Source organism: Macaca thibetana, chromosome 15 (assembly GCF_024542745.1).
Source record: "Macaca thibetana thibetana isolate TM-01 chromosome 15, ASM2454274v1, whole genome shotgun sequence".
Taxonomy (NCBI): Eukaryota; Metazoa; Chordata; class Mammalia; order Primates; family Cercopithecidae; genus Macaca; species Macaca thibetana.
Window position 1 is genome coordinate 82,870,443 of NC_065592.1, and position 20,133 is coordinate 82,890,575.

The 20,133-nt window shown below is 45.1% G+C and overlaps 1 long non-coding RNA gene across 7 annotated transcripts in view; it reads left to right on the forward strand.

Annotated features, from left to right (window-relative positions):
- LOC126937484 (uncharacterized) overlaps nucleotides 1-20,133 on the forward strand; it is a 201,959-nt gene that overhangs the window by 65,617 nt on the left and 116,209 nt on the right. Inside the window, exon 1 of one of the 7 annotated variants that reach the window (XR_007719744.1) lies at nucleotides 4,134-6,660. The exons of the other annotated variants lie outside the window; for them this stretch is intronic. This is a non-coding gene — a long non-coding RNA (uncharacterized LOC126937484). Of the gene's footprint in view, nucleotides 1-4,133; nucleotides 6,661-20,133 lie in introns of those variants that run through there. 7 annotated transcript variants of the gene reach the window in all.

Here is a 20,133-nt window from a genome sequence, read left to right on the forward strand (position 1 = left end):
CTGTGACTACCAGGTACGGTGGGACAAACGTTCCCAGCTCCCCATGTGACCTCTCCTGTCTCCATCACGCCTCCGCGTGAACTTTATTCGGTTGTCAACCTTGCTTGGACGCCTCTCTTCCTTTCCTAGTCCCACTCTCTACCTCCTCTACCAGTTTCCCTTAAGGACACTTTTTGTTTTTTTTCTCTGTTACCCAGACTAGAGTGCAGTGGTGCCTTCTTGGCTCACTGCAACCTCTGCTTCCCAGGTTCAAGTGGGGACATTTCTTTTTTTTGTTTTTGTTTTTGAGACAGAGTCTCACCCTGTCGCCCAGGCTGGAGTGCAATGGCACGATCTCAATTCACAGCAACCCCTGCCTCCCAGGTTCAAGCCATTCTCCTGCCTCAACCTCCTGAGTAGCTGGGATTACAAGTGCACGCCTCCATGCCCAACTAATTTTTGTATTTTTAGTAGAGATGGGGTTTCACCGTGTTGGCCAGGCTGGTCTCGAACTCCTGACCTCGTGATCCGCCTGCCTCGGCCTCCCGAAATGCTGGGATTACATGCGTGAGTCACCACGCCCAGCCCTGGGGGACACTTTTTTTATAAATCACCTCATCTTGAGTCCTTATCTCGGGGCCTACTTCTAGGGACTCCACACTTGGAGAAGGTATTGTTAGTACAGTCATTTTGCAAATGAGGAAACTAAGGCTGTTCCACACACATGCATCTCCATAACTCCTGCTGAGCCTCCAGATAAGTTTTCTCAGGCAGCCTTCTCCAATCCATTTGTCTAGGTAATGTTTCTTGCTTATGTTCTACTTTTTCTCTTTTTCTATTTTATTATTATTTTTGAGACAGGGTCTTACTCTGTCACCCAGCTGGAGGGCAGTAACATGATTATAACTCAGCTATAATGCAGCTGAGTTGAGATGGGGTCTTGCTCTGTTGCCCAGGCTGGAATGCATGTGGCATGATATCGGCTCACTGCAATCTCCGCCTTCTGGGTTCAAGCGATTCCTCTGCCTCAGCCTCACAAGTAGCTGGGATTACTGGTGCCCGCCATCATACCTGGCAAATTTTTGTGTTTTTAGTAGAGACAGGGTTTCACCATTTTGGCCAGGCTGGTCTTGAACTCTTGACCTCAGGTGATCTGCCCACCTTGGCCTCCCAAAGTGCTGGAATTACAGGCGTGAGCCACTGTGCCTGGCCTATCATGCAGCCTTGAACTCCTGGTCTCAATCCTCCTGCCTCAGCCTCTTAAGTAGCTGGGACTACAGGCATGTGCCATCATGCTTGGCTAATTAAAAAAAATTTTTTTTTTTTTTTTTGTAGAGGCAGAGTCTCCCTTTGTTGACCAGGCTGATCTTAAGTTCCTGGGCTCAAGTGACCCTCTCTCCTTGCCCTCCAGAATTGCTGGGATTACAGGCATGGGCCAGGAAACCCAGCTACCCTGCTTATGTTCTCAGATTATTCCTTGCTTCCCTTTATCTTGGTGCTAGATTTACAGTGATCTGGGTGATTATCCTATCAATGACCATCTCCCCTACTAGACTGCTGGCTCTGGAAGGCCAGGATCCATGTCTTTTGCTCTTAGCTGTATCTCTAGCACCCTGGCATAGTTTCTAGAACATAGTAATTGCTTAGTAAATGTTGACTGACTGAACGAATGATCTCAAGTTTCTCCAGTTTCCTCACAGGTGCCCATTGGCCTCCTGGATAAGTACTTTTCAGCCTCTGCTGAGAAATGAGCCGGAAATGCGTAGTATAAAACCCCTGAGAGGGACACAAGGTCTCCCCGCTCCTGCCAGTCTTCTGGGGGTGTTTACAGAAATGCAATATCCAGGGCAGCGTGACAGTATTTTGCTCCAGAGGACCAAAATTAAGCAACTAGAAGCTGATTCTAGAGGGTGGGCCTTGAAAATTGTGTAGAATTTGAATGGATGATTAGGAGGAAATCTGAAAAACCTGTTAATGAAATACTATGTCATTTAAATACACACACATTCTGAATGAAATACACATGCGTGGATCCCTGTTCTTCTCAACAACAGTACACCGAGTCCCCAGTTCTCATTAGGAAGCTGATAAATATCTATTTCCTTCTATTCCTGCCGCAGTAACTCCCCGGCTATATAAAATTTTCCACAAACGCTTTGGAAGCGTTTGTGGAAAAAAGTGCCAGAGCTCTGTATGAGATTATTGAAATAAATGCTGATTGAGAGATTTCCCAGGTGGATACTTAAAACAGACGTGGGCACATATGTACACTCACACCCCCCACACAGGATACTTTAGGCTGTGATCAGTGGAGATAAATTTTCCGACCTGACAGTTGACTGTAAATCAATCAGTGTGTTTTAATAGTCACCAGATTTCTGCTCCTGTTTGCTGCTGTCTCAGGCAATCATTCACCTGCTGGGACATAGGACCTCAAGGATCTTGGCTTTTTGTCATCACTGCACATGGAGACATGGTGCTTAGCAGCAAGGTAAATATTGTCATACAGTGTATATGAGAGGCAAGTATAAGTAAGTCAGGACATCTTTAGAAAATTTTATCTCTGAATCCTCACTTTCCTTAACAATAGACTAATAGGAAATCATGAATTTCTCAGGTTTTTACCAAATTAAAACAAAGACTGGGCACAGTGACTCACGCCTGTAATCCCAGCACTTTGGGAGGCTGAGGTGGGTGGATCATGAGGTCAGGAGATTGAGACCATCCTGGCTAACAAGGTGAAACCCTGTCTCTACTAAAAATACAAAAAATTAGCCAGGCGTGGTGGTGGGTGCCTGTAGTCCCAGCTACTCGGGAGGCTGAGGCAGGAGAATGGTGTGAACTCGGGAGGCAGAGCTTGCAGCGAGCCAAGATTGCACCACTGCACTCCAGCCTGGGCAACAGAGCAAGACTGTCTCAAAAAAAAAAAAAAAAAAAAAAAAAAAAAAAAAAAAAAAAAAAAAAAGATTTTTGTGACACTCTGTATAAGCTGGAAAGTAGTTGAGGGTCAGTAAATACTGAATGAATAATTTCAAAGGTGAACATGTACTCCTGATTATTGGGTCAGATTCTTGAACTTGCCCCTCCTGACTTTACCTGTCCATCAAGGTTTGCTTGGAGTTGCTTGAACAAGCCAGGCTGTTCCACACCCCAGTACCTTTGCATGTGCTGCCCTTGGTGCCTGGATTGGAATGCTTTCCATTAATCCAAGTGGGCTGAGGACATCTGATCTTTCGACACCTGGCACCAGGATTGTCTGTCATCTCCTTTATGTCATCTCCTTTATGAAGCTTTTCTTGGTTAACTCTCCCACACCCAGAATGAGCCACTCTATCCTGTCCAAATTTGATTGCACATATCTATCTAATAAGAAATGACTGGGCCCTTTGGGAAGTCCCTGCCCACACCCTGTACCCACGTGGAAGCCATAATCAACACTTCATTGAGACCCACTTACCCCCTTGTGACCTCTCAAGCCACCCCAAAAGCATTTCAGCAATGTGGATTTGACTGAAATGCTCACAAGGGGGAAAAGTGGAGGGCTTACACTGAATACCATATGGCCAAACTTTATAAAAATCCCCATTAAAAATCTTCCTTCTTTCCCAAAGCCTTTTCTCCCACTGCCAGCTGCCTTATCTCCCCTATCCTTTCCAACGCTCCTCTCTCCACTCCTCCAGCTGCACTGGCTCTAGTCTCCTCCCACCCCGGGATTCTTCACAGCTACCTCAATCCCATTTAGCAATTTAGTGCACTCAGCCCTTTCGGCTTCATTATCTGGCATCCTTGAAGCTTTAGATTATATTTATCAGATCTCTTTGAGATCAATCCCTCTTAAAGTACAAGGGTATTGTAAATAGGCAACAAATGTATTCTCCTCTTGCTAGAGACTGGAGCAACTTGAGGGCAAGAATCAAGCCTCATACACCTTTGCATCTCTAATGCAAAATATTTAAATGTTTGTGAAATAGAAGAATGTAGCCACCTATTAGAATCCCTAAAGTTCTACTCTAATCATGGTTTTCTCCTGTTTGAAGATTTTCTACACCTTCTCAATTAATGCCTTGGCTTCAACTGCCATTTCTCCTTGACTCCAGCACTCTGCTCGGCAATGATGGGCCCTCTTTCCCTTAAGCCCACACTGCATATTCTTTCCATCAGGTGTTCGTTTGGGTTGCCCCTTCACGCCTGGAGTAATCTATGTCATTTATGAGTGTGATTGATGGTGGGTTACCATCGCCCTATTGAAATTCAAAGTGGATGCAACTTGTCTGGTCTTGTAGGTTCACCCAAATCCTTTCCACTCTTCAAGACTCAACATAGGCCTTCATCCCTCCGGATACTTCATTGAGGTCTCCAGCCCAGGCATGAGTCTCTGTCAAGTCCTTGGGATACAAGCCTTGAAAGCACTCACTCTAAGGGCACTTAGTTATTTGGCTTGCTCTGTTGTGGAATGTGGGGGATGAGGCTTTGAGGCCATTCCTCTTCTCAGACTGTGGTCATTATTAGGGCTATTCACAACATTTTTCAAGGTTTTCTCCACTTCCAGACTTGCAGGAGGGTTGTATATAACTTGGCATTGTGTGTGGCTGATTTGCTTTGGTCAATGAAATGTGAGCAGAATTGGCATGAGTCCCTTTGGAAAAGAAGCTTTCAGGGGAAGAAATGTTAAGAGCTGGTGAGCGATCGACCACACTTTCCTTCCTCTGGCATGTTGATTAGCAATGTTTGAGATATGTGGCAGTTTGCCCATTAGCCTGGGTCAGCTGATTCACAATGGGCATCTGGTAAGGGCAGTAAATATACCTTGTTAAGCCATTCAGATACAGAGGTTGTTACTGCAGCACAACCTATCCTATCCAGACAGACTATAATTTCCTTGAGGGCAGGGGACATGCTTAACTCACCTTTCTATCCCCTATAGAACATAGTAGAAGGTCTTGTGGATGCTCAGTAACTATTGCTGATTGATTATGTATACTGAGATAGGGTAAACTATATGAGACTGGAGAGTGGGACTTTGTCTCAGAACTTCAACTTGAGATCTCAGTCTCTGAAAAATCAAGATAAATATACAAGATAATTCTAATTGTATTCTAATAAGATTCTCTGGAGCACAATTCTGAAAAACATTTTCTTTTGAAAAAACTTTGTTAAAAAAAAAAAGAAGATTCTTGCATACAGGGAGGCAGAATAGTGTAATCAAAGGAATCTGGGCTTTCAACCTGGATAGACTTGGGTTCAAGTACCAGCTCTTCCATGTCCACAGCTGCATGATCTTGGACAAGTTATTTAAGCTCTTTGAGTCTTGGTTTCTTCATCTATAACAGGGATGATATCACCACCTACCCTACAGGATTACTGTGGGGATGAAATGAGAGAATGCATGTAAAGTACCTGATACATTATGTGTGATCAACAAATGTCATTCTCTTAGGTCTTTGCTCCCACCAGGTGTGTGTGGGTCGGTGCAAACTCTTGCTAATTCTTTGAGAACTCCCCTTCATTTACTCCTTCTGAGATCTTGGTTACTTGCCCAGTTCCTGGATTTATTTAGCTTTGTCCAGGTCAGATCCTTAAGGTTTTGCATTTACTTCCCCAGGCACACCCTGGCCTGAGAAATTCTATCTACGACTGGCTGGAGTTGGCACCAGCCCTTGGCAAATAACTTCAATTGGGAGAAAAGTGTTTTTGAGACAGGTTCTCTGCTGCCAAAATTTTAAATAGGGCCTTCTCTGAGGGAGGGTCTGGTCAGGGCAGTGAAGGGAGGTGATCTCCCCAGGAAGAAAAAATTTAAGGCCAGGCATGGTAGCTCAGGCCTGTAATCCCAGCACTTTGGGAGGCCCAGGTAGAAAGAGTCCAGGAACTCCTCAAGACCAGGAGTTTGCTTGAGCCCAGGAGTTTGAGGCCAACCTGGGTAACATGGCAAAACCCTGTCTCTACAAAAAACTAAAAAATTAGCTGAGCATAGTGGCATGCACCTGTGGTTCCAGCTACTTGGGAGGCTGAAGTGGGAGGATTGCTTGAGCTCAGGAGGTCGAGGCTACAGCGAGTCATGATTGCTCCACTGCACTCCAGCCTGGGTGACAGAGTGAGACCCTGTCTGAAAAAAAAGAATTTAAGATATCCCAGTGACCAGTTCCAAGAAAACGCCACCTGGGCCTGAGCACTGGCTCTAACGGCAGGCAACTGATTACTCTTTGAACTCTGGGATCTGTCAGTGATGGTGGCAGGGGGAGTCTATGAAATTATCCTCAATGACTGACTCCTTGGGCCACAGGCTGGGGCGTGGTGTGGTGATCCAGGGGCTTGTGTTCTACTGGACTCCTGGCCCTGTGAACTTTGTGTTTAGGGGTGGAAGTATTGTCCCTGACTGAGTCCTTGAGGCCAGCTTCCTCCCCCTCTCCCGTGTAGCCGCAGCTGTGATGTGGCGTGGCCAACCTCCCCAAAGGTGCTTGTGTAACTTGTTTTTCAAAGTCTTGGCAGGAGCTCTGGTCCTGAAGTGAGAAAGGGTGTTTACATTCTGGAAGAGCAGTTCTGAGAAGTGTCTCACATCAGGGCTGTCCCTGACCAATCCTTGCTCCCCAGTATCTCTGGAAGCTTCTTTTCCTCTGGGATGGCTGGCCACAATCACAGAGATGATCTTGGACCTAGAGGAAACAAGCCTGAACATGACTGAAGGTAGGCGGTGAGGAAGTGTTTGTCTGCCACCCAGGGTTTGCTGCCTTGTGTAAACTGCCCTCCCTGGAAAGGCAAGGAAGCCTCTCCAGGACAAGGCTGTTGTTGCCCCAGTGCCTCGTGCCGTGCCTGGAATAGAGCACAGTGCTACAAGCAGGTGTTCCATAGACATGCACTAAGTTAATAAATTGTGAAAATACATGGGCAAGAAAACATTTCAGAGGTCACTTTGGTTCACGTTCTTAATTGACACCAGGTTAACAGCTTTCTCTGAATGGTACTTACATTAATAACAATGGTTACTGTTTATTAAATACCTAGTGTCTGCCAAGCAAAGGCAGATATTATTTCCTTAAATCCAACAATAGTTCTACAAATAGGTAGAATCTCCCCAGTTAATAGCTGACAGCGCAAAGACTCATGGGCACAAATCTGAGAAACTTGCCTGAAGTTCACACAACAAATCAGGATTGAAAGCCACTGCCTTGGAGGCCCTGATTTTCATCTTTCTGTTTCTCTGTGAGGTCCCTTGCGCCCTGCTCACCTCCTGCTGGTCTCTGCTCCTGCCACAGCAGCCGGGAAACAGGAGCCTTTAAAGGAGGCTGATGGGCAGTTCCACCCCTCCTGGGGTGGGGAGCTGTGCATTCTTGCCATTTTTTCCCTCTTGCAAATAGGCTTGAAGTCAACGTAGAACGGGCAATGGAAAAGCAGCCCTGTTCCAGATGTCTGCTTTGTCATACTTTAAAACACCCACCCGTGTTGTGTTCAGACCTGTCCATCCTTCATTCTAGCAGCCCTCCCCTCCTGCCCCACCACCTGTCTCCATACACAGCTTTCCCTCTTCCTTTGCTTCCTCTTCTGATGGGCGTGAGGGCCAGATGTCACTTCACTGGAACAACCTCGCTACCAGTATTATTCTAGGGACAGGCCCTGGCACAAAATAAGCATTCAATAAGTATGTGTTGAATTGCACGTTAAATTCCAGACAAAGGAGGAAAAAGCTTTGGATCCAGAAGAAAATAGAAAAGCTTGGAGTGGGGATTGGGGTGAGAATGAACTTGATCGTCTATCCCCTCTTTCCTCCCTCACTGCCTCCCTCCCTGCCTCCCTCCCTAAGCCCAGGCAGCAATGTACTTAGTATTACTGCTGTCATCTGATTACAGTAACATCCAAACAGATTGAAAAGCCCCAATCAATGCCAGAGCTGAAGTGCACACGCGGGGGGTTGTTTCCTTGGAAATGTCGCAGCTGTAATTACTCTCCAAAGAGAAAAATCCAAACAACTTTCTTGACCCTCTGGGGAGAGGAAGTAACAATTGAACTACAAGGGGCAGAAAGTCATTTCTGACGTGCCGTGTGCGCGCGCGTGTGTGTGTGTGTGTGTCTCCACGTTCGCAGTGTACTGTCCAGAGATCGCCTTTGACAGCCCTGCATTCAAACGCCCGGCTGTGGGTCGGCGGCGCGGTGCCTGCTGCTGCAGCCGCGGCGGCTGAGATCATGCTGTTGATCTTGTTTTACAGAGAGCAGCCCAGCCTGTTGTGCCAGTACAGAATGTTCTCTTCTGTGAACTGAGTTTGAACTTTTCCAACCCACTTTGTTTGAGGAACCACACAGACAAAGAGGGTAAAAGACAGGGAAGATAACCCCCAAATTGTTGAAATCGTGGCGCTCGCTCGGATTTTGGCCTAGACCATTTGCTTTTTCGCTACTCAAAATTGACCATCCCAAGCATTCCACTTCCTGGAAGAACAAAGCGCCTGTGATGGCCTTTTTCTAAGACAGGACTTGGCATCAACTTTGGAAATTAACGAGTCTGGCACTGTCTCTCTTCATTTCTTTTTTTCCTCATAGGCGTTCAGGGAATAACAGTAATAAAAGTTATTTTCCTATAAAGGAAAGATAAGGCCCCTTGTGCTGGTGACTTCTCTCTCAGTTGTTCAAGGTATTACAATATTCCAAATAGTGTCCCCAATTTGCTGCTATAACTGGAGGTAATTGATTGTAAGGATTCTGGGTCACTGGCCTCCATATAAACGACCCATAAGGGAAGCTGTCAATGCTTGGTAAAGTAAGGTGGTTGGAAATATCTTTTCAAAAACCATCTTCATATAGCAAGACCCCATCTCAAACAATGACAAACAAACAAAAATCACAACTTTCAAGTGAGATGAGGTCACAGGAAAAAACAACCAAAAAAACCAAAGCCATCTTCACCTAGTCATAGAGTTGAGTCTCCAGTTGTTTAGGGGGTTGCTTGGAGTATCTGAGCAGGAGACCTTTACAGCATAGACAGAATGGTGCAGTGCAGTGATTTTCCAACTTACTATTATTATTTTTTAATGATAGTGGATTCCTTTCTTTGGAGTAAAGTTCACCAAACACTCACTGGTGAAGCAGGAAGAGCACAACTTTGAAGTGTGAGCTGTGGATCTGAAGTATGAGCTGTGGATCTGAAGTGTGAGCTGTGGATCTGAAGTGTGAAGTGTGGATCTGAAGTGTGAGCTGTGGATCTGAAGTGTGAGCTGTGGATCTGAAGTGTGAAGTGTGGATCTGAAGTGTGAGCTGTGGATCTGAAGTGTGAAGTGTGGATCTGAAGTGTGAGCTGTGGATCTGAAGTGTGAAGTGTGGATCTGAAGTGTGAGCTGTGGATCTGAAGTGTGAGCTGTGGATCTGAAGTGTGAAGTGTGGATCTGAAGTGTGAGCTGTGGATCTGAAGTGTGAGCTGTGGATCTGAAGTGTGAAGTGTGGATCTGAAGTGTGAGCTGTGGATCTGAAGTGTGAAGTGTGGATCTGAAGTGTGAGCTGTGGATCTGAAGTGTGAAGTGTGGATCTGAAGTGTGAGCTGTGGATCTGAAGTGTGAAGTGTGGATCTGAAGTGTGAGCTGTGGATCTGAAGTGTGAGCTGTGGATCTGAAGTGTGAAGTGTGGGTGTGAGCCTGCTTCTACTTAGGGGTGCTCATGTGATATAGGGAAAGTCTAATCTTCCGAGCTCCATTGGTGAAAGGAGCGTAAGGCTTGTCTTGTGTACTTGCAGAGTTATCTGTAAGTGTCCAGTGTTATGCCGTTGTACCAATCAGAGATTCTTCTCCTAAATTCTCAGTTCTACCACCTACTTCATAGTTTGGGGCTGCTGTCTTAGGGTTTTTGCTGACTGCTGGTAATAAGGAGATCTCCAGAAGGGAGTCTTCACTTCTGTGTCTTTACCCAGAGATTCCCTGTGACTTTTGTTGTTGTTGAAAAGTCACGTGTCAACATGGCATCAGAATATTGGTTAAATAGTTCACTCATTCTATAAAAGCCCCCCTGAATGCTTGCTGTGTTTAAGTTAGTGGCTGGAATCTAGGGATTGAGAGATGAGTAAGATAATGTTGACTGCCTTCAAAGAGTTTATTGTCTAGTGGGAGAGGCAGAAATACTCACACACATGATTCATAACATACATATATTTAAAATGCAAATGACGTCTGGGCACGGTGGCTCACACCTGTTAATTCCAGCACTTTAGGAGGCTGAGATGGGAGGATCACTTGAGCCCAGGAGTTCCAGACCAGCCTGGGGCAACATAGTGAGAGCCCTATCTCTGCAAAAAATAAAAAATATAATATTTATAATACGAAGGAGGTTGATACATGCTCAGTAGAGGCACACATAATCAACTCTGATGGTAGAGGAAAAGGATGAGGATTCTGATAGGAAGTTGAGGCAAGAGTAAGCTATCAGTAAAGAAAGGAATTAAAGTCTTTGTGGTTAATAGAATTGCATGGTATATTTGGGTAATGATACGTAGTTCTTGTGGCTGAATGGTTGGTAGAGTTATGTGGGAAGAAGCAAAAAAATAGATTGAGCCTAGATCAGGGATACCCACTTCCCCCTGTTGTGCCCCTTGCTAATCTTTCTTCCTGAATTTGAATGAAACCTCAGGATTCTTCTCAACGTAGTTCTCCATGAATCAGTTGGGACTGGCACTTGGGATGGAATCATTTGTCATTCCCGGCTTGGGACTTAAATCCCATGCTTACATATTGTATTTATTTTGGTTATTCTTGGGAGTTATTGCATGTTATTAAGACCAGAAGAGTAAGAGAGAATGGCACCATTCGATCTGTGTTTTGGTGAGGTAGTTGATGGCCACGGGAAGGATCCAGAGGAAAGGTGAGAGGCTGGAAACAGGGAGACCACTAAGAAGATACACAAATCATCTGAAATAGCATGAGTGGGAGGGAAAAGTAGACTGGACAGATGAGGCACTGGGGACAGATAAATGACTCAACTTAGCAATGACAGAGGGAGAAAGAAGACTTGACCATAACTGAATTTTCTCACCTGCGTGACTGGATATGGTTTGGATATACAAACCATATCTGCCTAAATCTCATGTGGAAATGTAGTCCCCAGTGTTGGAGGTGGGTCCTGGTGGGAGGTGATTTGATCATGGGGGCGGATTTCTCAGGAATGGTTTAGTACCATCCTCTTGGTATGGTCTTCACAATAGTGAGTGAGTCCTCATGAGATCTGGTCATTTAAAAGTGTGTGGCACCTCTCCCCTCTCGCTGGCACCCGCTCTGGCCGCATGATGTGCCTGCTTTCCCTTTGCCTTCCACCATGATTAAGTTTCCTGAGGCTTTCCCAGAAGCTGACCAGATGCCAGCATCATGCTTCCGGTACAGACTGCAGAACTGTAAGCCAATTAAACCTTTGTTCTTTACAAATTACCCAGTCTGAGGTATTTCTTTATAGCAGCCTAATACAGTGACTGGTAGGAGAGAGGAGCCAAGAGAAGGAACACAGGACCAGGGCCTTTTACTTCTCTCTTTATAAAGGGAAAATAATGAGTTGGGATTCAGACAGGTTGAATTTGAGGGGTCTTTGGGACATCCATGGAGAGAATTCTAGCCATCATTTGGAAATACATATCTGGAGTTAAAAGCCAAAAAGGTAGTTCAGGATTCAGCCACATAGAGAAATGCCTTGGGAGTAAATGCTATCACCTAGGATGAGAGCCATGCAGGGCCTTTACGGGCCTGAAAAAGAGCCAGGTTAGACTTTGAGAGGTGTCTAATGAACACTGGAGGAAGAGAATCTGAAAACAACAATTCCTAACAATGCGGGGTGTCATTAGTTAAATCCAGTCCTCTACTTCTGTGTCTGATTTTTCTTTAACGTAGAACAATGACTCACCTCAGTGTGGCCTTTGGTGTTTGAAAATGAACAACACAGGTAGCTTTCTCCTGCACATCCTTTATGGGAGTGTTTCTCAAGATCTCCTGATAGTTGACCATGACCTACAGTGAGAAATATACTTTATATTGGGACCAACGACATAGATGTCTATATAATTATTTAACTAAAGCAAAGGGCTTCATGAAACAATATCTACCTGTATCTTCTGAAATTAATGCAGATATGTTCTATTTTATTTAAAAAATGCTAGTTGGGTCCCACTATGTTGGTATCACAATCACTAATGTGTTTCAAACCCGCAGTTTGAAAGACACTGGGTTGAGGGACTGGTTTCTGGAAGTCCACTCTCCCTCTAGTGGTTGGTATCTTTCAGGACAGACTCAGCTCAGCCTGAGGATCAGTGGAGAGGACTTAACCCCATCTCCAAAGGCCTCCATTATGCGTTGGGATTTTTAGCTTTGGGAGGAAGTTTAGGTGAGTCCTACCAACAGGTTTACTTGTGATGTTCCCAGATGCAAATAATAATAATAATAATAATAATGATAATAGACTTTTATACAGTCAGGCCCATAATATATGTTATTAACACAATTAGTTTTAATACTAAGCCTCTGAGGGAAGTTCAGTTATACTTTCTTTTTGCAGATGAGAAATAGCAAGGCTAAGAGAGAGAACTTGTCCACGATCACACAGCCAGTAAATGGTGACACTGACATTTGAACTCAGTCAGTTGGTTTGCAGAGTCCAGTGCTTAATGCTATTCGGAAAACATTCTGAAGAGTTGGACAGTGAGCTGTATCTTCCTTGGTTCACCTGTGCTTCTGTGCCACGCCTTGCTAAGAGACTTCTGTGTCATTTAGCAAGGCGTAGTCTTTGCACTGTACACTTTAGACCCTCTCTATGTGTAACTTCCTCAAGTTTGAAGTTCCTTGGATTATCAAATATCTGACATGCTATCATGTCAGGAGCCAGGAAAGGCAGGAGAGAGAAAGAGTAATGGGGCAGGGGCTGCTGAAAGGGCTTCCGAAGCTGGGCTGGACAAGGCAGTCTGAAGGGATGGAGTTCAGACCCTCATTATCTCCACCTGGCAGCAGCTTCCCCACTGACACCCTTCCTTTATCCTCACCCCTAAGAGTCCAGCCCCCTCCGTGTCTCCGCCAGGCTTATCTGTGCAAAGCAGCACTGTCGTCATCACTCTCCTACTTCATGCTTCCTGCTGACACTGCAGCCTCATCTTGTCCCAAAGTGAACTCTTCTCTCTTCCTTCTGTGCCAGCTCTCCCTTTCTGCCCCCTCCCAGCATCTACAGGATACAGTTCTGGGTCCTCATATGGCCACCCCAGACTCATGGTGGGCCCTCCTACCTTCCCCACTCCTCTCCCACTATTTGTCCACATGAAGCCCAGCCTGGCAAGTTTTCTCTCTGTCCCTGGATGCATGGTACTTGTCTGATTTCAGTGCTGAGCCCACGTGACCTTTCATGGAATGCATTCCCCTCCCCATTTCTCCCCATCCTTCAAGACCCAGTTCAGGCCTTGCCTCTTCCCTATGGCATCCCCTCATCTCTTCCTTTATTTTTGCATCTTTGCTTTTTATAGTTTCCATTGATCATGTCACCAAATACTGTACAATATTTAAATAGTTCGTGTTTTAAGTTCTCAACCAGATTCATTCATTGATTCATTTTAAAACTATTTATTCAATTGCCTATTAAGTTTCGGGCACAGGAAATTTAAGGAGAGTGAGGGTAAGAATAGGTGCCATAACTCTAGGATCCACAAAATGGGCCAGCACTGTCAAGGCAGTGGAGAACTGTTTTTGTTATTTCCATTCTCCTGGGAAAACACCCTGATTTTCTTTTGGTCACTCTCTTCTAAGTCTTAGTCCTTGTGGTATGAGCAGGGCTGACCTCTCCTCCTTGAATGAGAAGTGGGCATGAGGCCATGAGAGAACTGCATTCCCCTGGTCACAGATGTTGGTTCAGAGATGAGTCTGTGACTGTGGCTAGGCCAGTGAGAACTAGCCCTGGCTCTTGCTAGAACTGTCTGGGCCGTGAAGCTGGTAGAATGTGATCCTGGAGCTCTGGCAATTATTATTCTTATTTTATTTTTTTGAGACAGGGTCTCACTCTGTTGCCCAGGCTGGAGTGCAGTGGTGCAGATCTCAGATCACTATAACCTCTGCCTCCCAGGCTTAAATGATTCTCATGCCTCAGTCTCCCAAGTAGCTGAGGTTACAAGTGCATACCACCACACCCGGCTGATTTTTAAATTTTTAGTAGAGACGGGGGTTTCCTCATGTTGGCCAGGCTGATCTCAAACTCCTGACCTCAAGTGATTCACCTGTCTCGGCTTCCCAAAGTGCTGGGATTACAGGCATGAGCCACTGCACCCAGTCTCTGACAATTATTATTGCCACCACTGGGAGAGGGCCTGTCTGAAGATGAAGGCAACGTGGAGGACATCCTCAGAGTAAGGGAATGGAAAGCGGTTGATTCTGGATAATAGCTTTTGAGCACTTCGATCCAGCCAATACTATACCTTGAAGCCAATACATTCTCTTATGGGTTACGTTGATTTCTGTTGAGCTTCTGTAAGTCACAGCTAAAAGAGTTCTAATTATTACAGTGTGTGCTTCATGCTCCATGCTCTATGATTATCTGCATCTGGCTTGAACCTCTTCCCCTAACCCCAGCTAGCCTAGACTGATTCCCATCCCAAATCAGGTTGGGTTAAAAGGCAAGATTAAAATGAATCTGGCCAGGCGTGGTGGCTCATACCTGTAATCCCAGCACTTTGGGAGGCCGATGTGGGCAGATCACCTAGGTCAGGAGTTTGAAACCACCCTGGCCAGCATGGTGAAACCCCATCTCTACTAAAGATACAAAATTAACCTGGTGAGGTGGCAGGTGCCTGTAATCCCAGCTACTTGGGAGGCTGAGGCAGGAGAATCACTTGAACCTGGGGGGTGGAGGTTGCGGTGAGCCAAGATCACACCATTGTACTCCAGCCTGGGTGAGAAGAGAAAAACTATCTCAAAAAAATAAAATAAAAAATAAAGTGAGCCTGGGGATGGAGGGACGATGAAGAGAGGTTGGTTAATGGGTACAAACATACAGTCAGATAAAAGGAGTAAGTTCCGGTGTTTGACAGCACAGTAGCGTGACGATAGTTAACAATAATTGCATATTACAAAATAGCTAGAAGATCAATGTTCCTAACATAAAGAATGATAAATGCTTGAGGTGATGGATATCCTAAATACCTTGACTTGATCATTACATGTTGTATGTATTTTTCAAAATATCACATGTACAATTATGTGTCAAAAAATAGTTTTGAAGAAAAGTTGGAAGTAACTCAATGACTTTAGCATGGCTCTGGTCACAGACGAGTGCTATTTTTTTTCCCCACATTGAATCCTTCCCACAGGGCCTGGGACCTGGTGCTGCTATCCTCCTAGCATTCAGGGTATGTCTGGCACTCCTGTGCCGGCTCATGTCAGCCTTTTATAGAGATAGCCTGTTTTGCATCTCTGAAAAGAGATAAGGACAGGGCACGGTGACTCATACCTGTAATCCCGGTATTTTGGGAGGCTGAGGTGGATGAATTGCTTGAGCCCAGGAACTCCAGACCAGTCTGGGCAATATGACAAAACCCCATCTCTACTAAAAACACAAAAATTAGCCTGGTGTAGTGGTGCACACCTGTAATCTCAGCTACTCTGGAGGCTGAGGCACGAGAATCACTTGAACCCAGGAGGACGAGGTTGCAGTGAGCTGAGTGCAGGCCACTGCACTCCAGCCTGAGTGACAGAGCCAGAGTGAGACTCTGTCTGACAAAAACAAAAGACGATAGGATCCTCATATTGAGCAAGATTTATAATAATGTGCTGATAAACGTGTAGTGGGCTTATAAACTATAAGTGGCTGTGATTAGGTTACAACAGAGAAAGGAAAACTTACTGTAGTCTTCATTTGAATAATGCCTGTGCGTGGGTAGTGGCTTCTGAGTGTGTGTTTTATCTACTCTCTGATAAATTCTTATAAATCAATTGGCATGTATTTAATAAGCACCAGCTATAAATTAGAGACCAAACCTTTTTAGTCATTGCACAGCCCTAAGCAATAGCTGCTTAATAAATACTTTTGGTAATTAATTATGCTCTGCAGCCCTCAAATTACTTAGAGATATGATCAAGCAGAGGGAGTACACATTTTTGGTTTCCAGTATAGTACTCATCTTCACCCCTGGTCCAAGGAATGACCAAATATTCCTAAGCTAGTGGTAGGAATATTTTCTTTTCCTCCAGCATTTAGTCTCAGATTCTTGGAATGTTGTCAGTCTCAGAAGTCAGAGGTTGGGGAACATTTTAAAATGCTGTTAACAGAACAGATTATGCCTTGAACTAAATCACATTTATGCCTCACCTTAAATGTTCCTAGGCTGCCGGGGATGACTTCTTGTGCCTGCATTTAGTCTGTGGCTCAGGCTACATGTGGACACACCCTTGGATTAGCCCCAAATTGGAGCTTCTCCAGTTGAAGGTGTCCCTCTTAAGTGCTTCTGCCTGGTGAATATTTGGAATATTTCAGGTGCCCTCTCTGGCCCCTTTTACTTAAATCTTTCTGTAATAAAATCATAATAAAATCAGTGACCTTCTGCTAAGGAGCCCTATAAAGAGCTCTGGTTAGAGGCACTTCCAGAAGAAAGACCAGCCACAGTTCTTCATGGGGGTGAGTCGGGAAGGGCCATCTTACCAGAAAATATGATTCAATTACGACCGCTTAGGAGCGAGACATCCATTCTGGCTGGTTCCTATTAATAAAGCTCAGAATCCTGAGACAGAACAACCCCTTCCCTCCCCCAGATATCTCAGGAATCATTAGACTTTAAAGATCCAGCAACAATTTTATTTTTCCTATAGTTGGGAGTAGGGAAGTGTGGCACTCACCTTCCTTTCTCCACTGCGGTTCAGCAGGCACTGATTTTATGGCAGACTCAAAGGCAGTGTTCTCAGCCTTGGGGCACACTAGAATAACCTGGGGGCTTGAAAAACTATTGATGCCAGGTACTCACCCCTCAAGATTTTGAATTATGTGGTCCAGGCTGTAACCTGGCATCGGGATTTAAAAATCTTCCCAGGTATTTATAATGTGCTGTAGTTGTATGATCTGATCAGGTCCAGGAAAAGAAAAAAGCTAAATCCAGACTTTGCTTAAACAGATCATCATTGCCTAAAATTGATTTTCTATATGCCAGAGAATATGGAATAATAAGAAATGTGACTTTGTAATAAAGACATCTGGAAAATTCCTTTGATTGTTTTTTATTGTAACTGGGGAGAGTAAAACTCTTTACTTTGGCTTGGCCTGGTAGCACCTGTAATTCCAGTTCTTTGGGAGGCTGAGGTGGGAGGATCACTTGAGGCCAGGAATTTGAGACCAGTCTGGGCAACATAGTGAGACCCTATCTCTGCAAAAAAGCTTTAAACCTACCTCTGTCATATCAAGATATCTTCCCCAAAGTGAAGCAAGTTTGAAATGAGCAAACATCAGCGAGTACTACCATTCTCAAATTTCCCTGCCTCCCATACTGTCTACTTGGTTTTCCTGTTTTGTGTGAGGAGTTAGTAGAGTTGTTGCATATTAGAGTAGATAGGGAGTGTTGATATCCTTGATTCTGTTCTCTTCAATTTGCAGGCAAGGAACTAAGGCCCACAGAGTTAGAGGATATGCCCAGGGTCACATGGTCAAGTAGTGGTTGTAATGACATTCTTAATCCTACCCAACATCTAGTCCCTATTTCTTTCTTTCTTGCTTTTTTTTTTTTTGAGGTGGGTTTTGCTCTGTCACTCAGGCTGGAGTGCAATGGCACAATCTCGGCTCACTGCAACCTCTGCCTCCCGCGTAGCTGGGATTACAGATACATGCCACCATGCCCTGCTAACTTTTGTATTTTTAGTAGAGATGGGGCTTTTCCCATGTTGCTCACACTAGCCTCGAACTCCTGACCTCAGGTGATCCACCCGCCTCGGCCTGCCAAAGTGCTGGGATTAAAGGCATGAGCCACAGCACCCGGCCCTCTAGTCCCTATTTCTTTCTTCTCAGCAGAATCTCAGTTTGGGGCTCTATTCCTCTTATGGTGACTCAGAAGAAGCTGACACCATTTGCAGCTCCAGCATACATCTTGGTTAGTCTAAGCCAATGAATGAATGTCATTCTCCTGGCAAGTGCTGTTGATCTAATGGTAAGTACATGACCCAAGATGGATCAGTCAGACTGAAGGGGAGGACTTATGTCCCATGCATAAGCGAGAAAATTCTTGTTCTGTCTCTTGCATAAACCTCCATTGCCATTGGGAGCCATCTTTTCACTGTCAGGGGTCTATCTGATGCAGGTGTCCAAGCACAATTAGAGCACCGCTCTATCTATCAACGTCTACTAAGTGAGGTGTAATTACACTACACAATTGCCTCACAATGTCTAGCAGGCTAGGCTACTCCATTGGGCATCTGGGCAAAGGGGGGTTTCTTAACTTTTCCAGGCTGCTGAGGAGAGGTGGTGATTAGCCATATCATGGCACTGAGGGAATTTCTGTGCATTAGTCTTTGGCAATTAAACCTTATGCTTGTCCCCAGTGCTGTAAGTGGCATTGCCTGTATCTGCATAAAGGTAACAAGACAGAAGAGGAAGAAACTACCTGAATCAGCCAAGTGGCAGACAATGCAATTTTGGTGCCTGGTGACACTTTTAGTTGCAAATGATGTACTTTTTATTGCAACTTGAGCTGCTTAAATAATAAAATATTGGCTCAGGTAAATAAAAAGTTCTGGGCTATGTGCCTAAAACCAGAGGTTCAAATGATTTCATGTGTACCCTGTCTCTTGGCTTCTCTATCATCCACATTGCCTTTCTCACATTCCACATGGGGGCAAGAGGGCAGCCAATGACTCCAGACACACCTTCTTCCATGCCTAAGACCAGTGGAAGAGAGTCGGGCCTGCCTCCTGTCTCAAGTGCTACAAGTGTCTCCTCACCCCTCATGGGCTCTGGTTGAATTGCATGCCCATTCCTGAACCAGCCCTTATGGCAATGCTTTGAATTGCCAGGCCTTAGTTCCCTGTCTCCCTGGGCTGAAGAACATAAACTGAGATTGGCAGAAGGTCCCCAGAGGAAAATCACTGTTTTATTACTGAGGAGACAGGCAAATAGGTGCTGGCAGTCCAAGTTGGTATACCTAGAAGCTTTTCTAAATGTGTAGTGTTTTTGTTTGTTTGTCTTGTGCAAAGAGCAGAGAATTTGCAATCAGAAGACTGAGATTTCAGTCCCGGCTATCTGAGTCTCAGCCCCACAATTTTTAAATGGGAAAGGGTATCTTTACCCAGTTTGAACCTGGTATTACTCTGAGGCTTGAATGAGATTCTGGATAGGAAAGTGTTATTTAAAATGATAAGGGCTAAACAAAAAAGAGGGATTGTTGTTCTTATTACTATTATCATCTTTTCTGAGTTTCTCCCATTCATGCTTTGGCTATGTGCAAGGTTCTCTTAGGCAAGACATGAAGAGTAAATGCACCTGGGTACAGTAGCTCATGCCTGTAATCCCAGTACTTGGGAGGCTGAGGTGGGCAAATCACTTGAGCTTAGGAGTTCGAGACCAGCCTGGGCAATGAGGCACGAGAATTGCTTGAGCACAGGAGATGGAGTTTGCAGTGAGCTGAGATTGCACCACTGCACTCAGCCTGGATGACAGAGTGAGACGAGACTCTGTTGCAAAACAACAAAAAACCAAAAATTAGTCAGGCATGGTGGCATGCACTTTTAGTCCCAGCTACTTGGGGGGCTGAGGTGGTAGGATGGCTTGAACCTGGGAGGTTGCAGTGAGGTAAGACTGCACCACTGCACACTCCTGCTTGGGTGACAGAGAAAGACTCGGTCTCAAAAAAAAAAAAAAAAAGAAAAAGTAAATGCATTATTAGCAACTAGGAAGACTGGCCAGTGTTGCTGTTAGCACAGATAGCATCTTTGTTACAATCAGAAATAGACCTCTCATTCCACCTCTAGGCAGTGCAGTCCCCAGGGAACATGGTTTGCCGAGTGGATAGCATCATTGTGCAAATAAAAAGTTACCCCTTCCTCTAGGCAGACCCACCTGCATGCTAGGGCACACAGCGTTGTGAATGGAGTGCATGCTGGGTTCCAATTGTTGCTACCCTGTTTGCAGGAAAGTGGGGCAGTTGGGAGAGGGGGGCTCTATGCAGTGTACAACCTGCACAGCTCTGTACTCTGGGCCCTG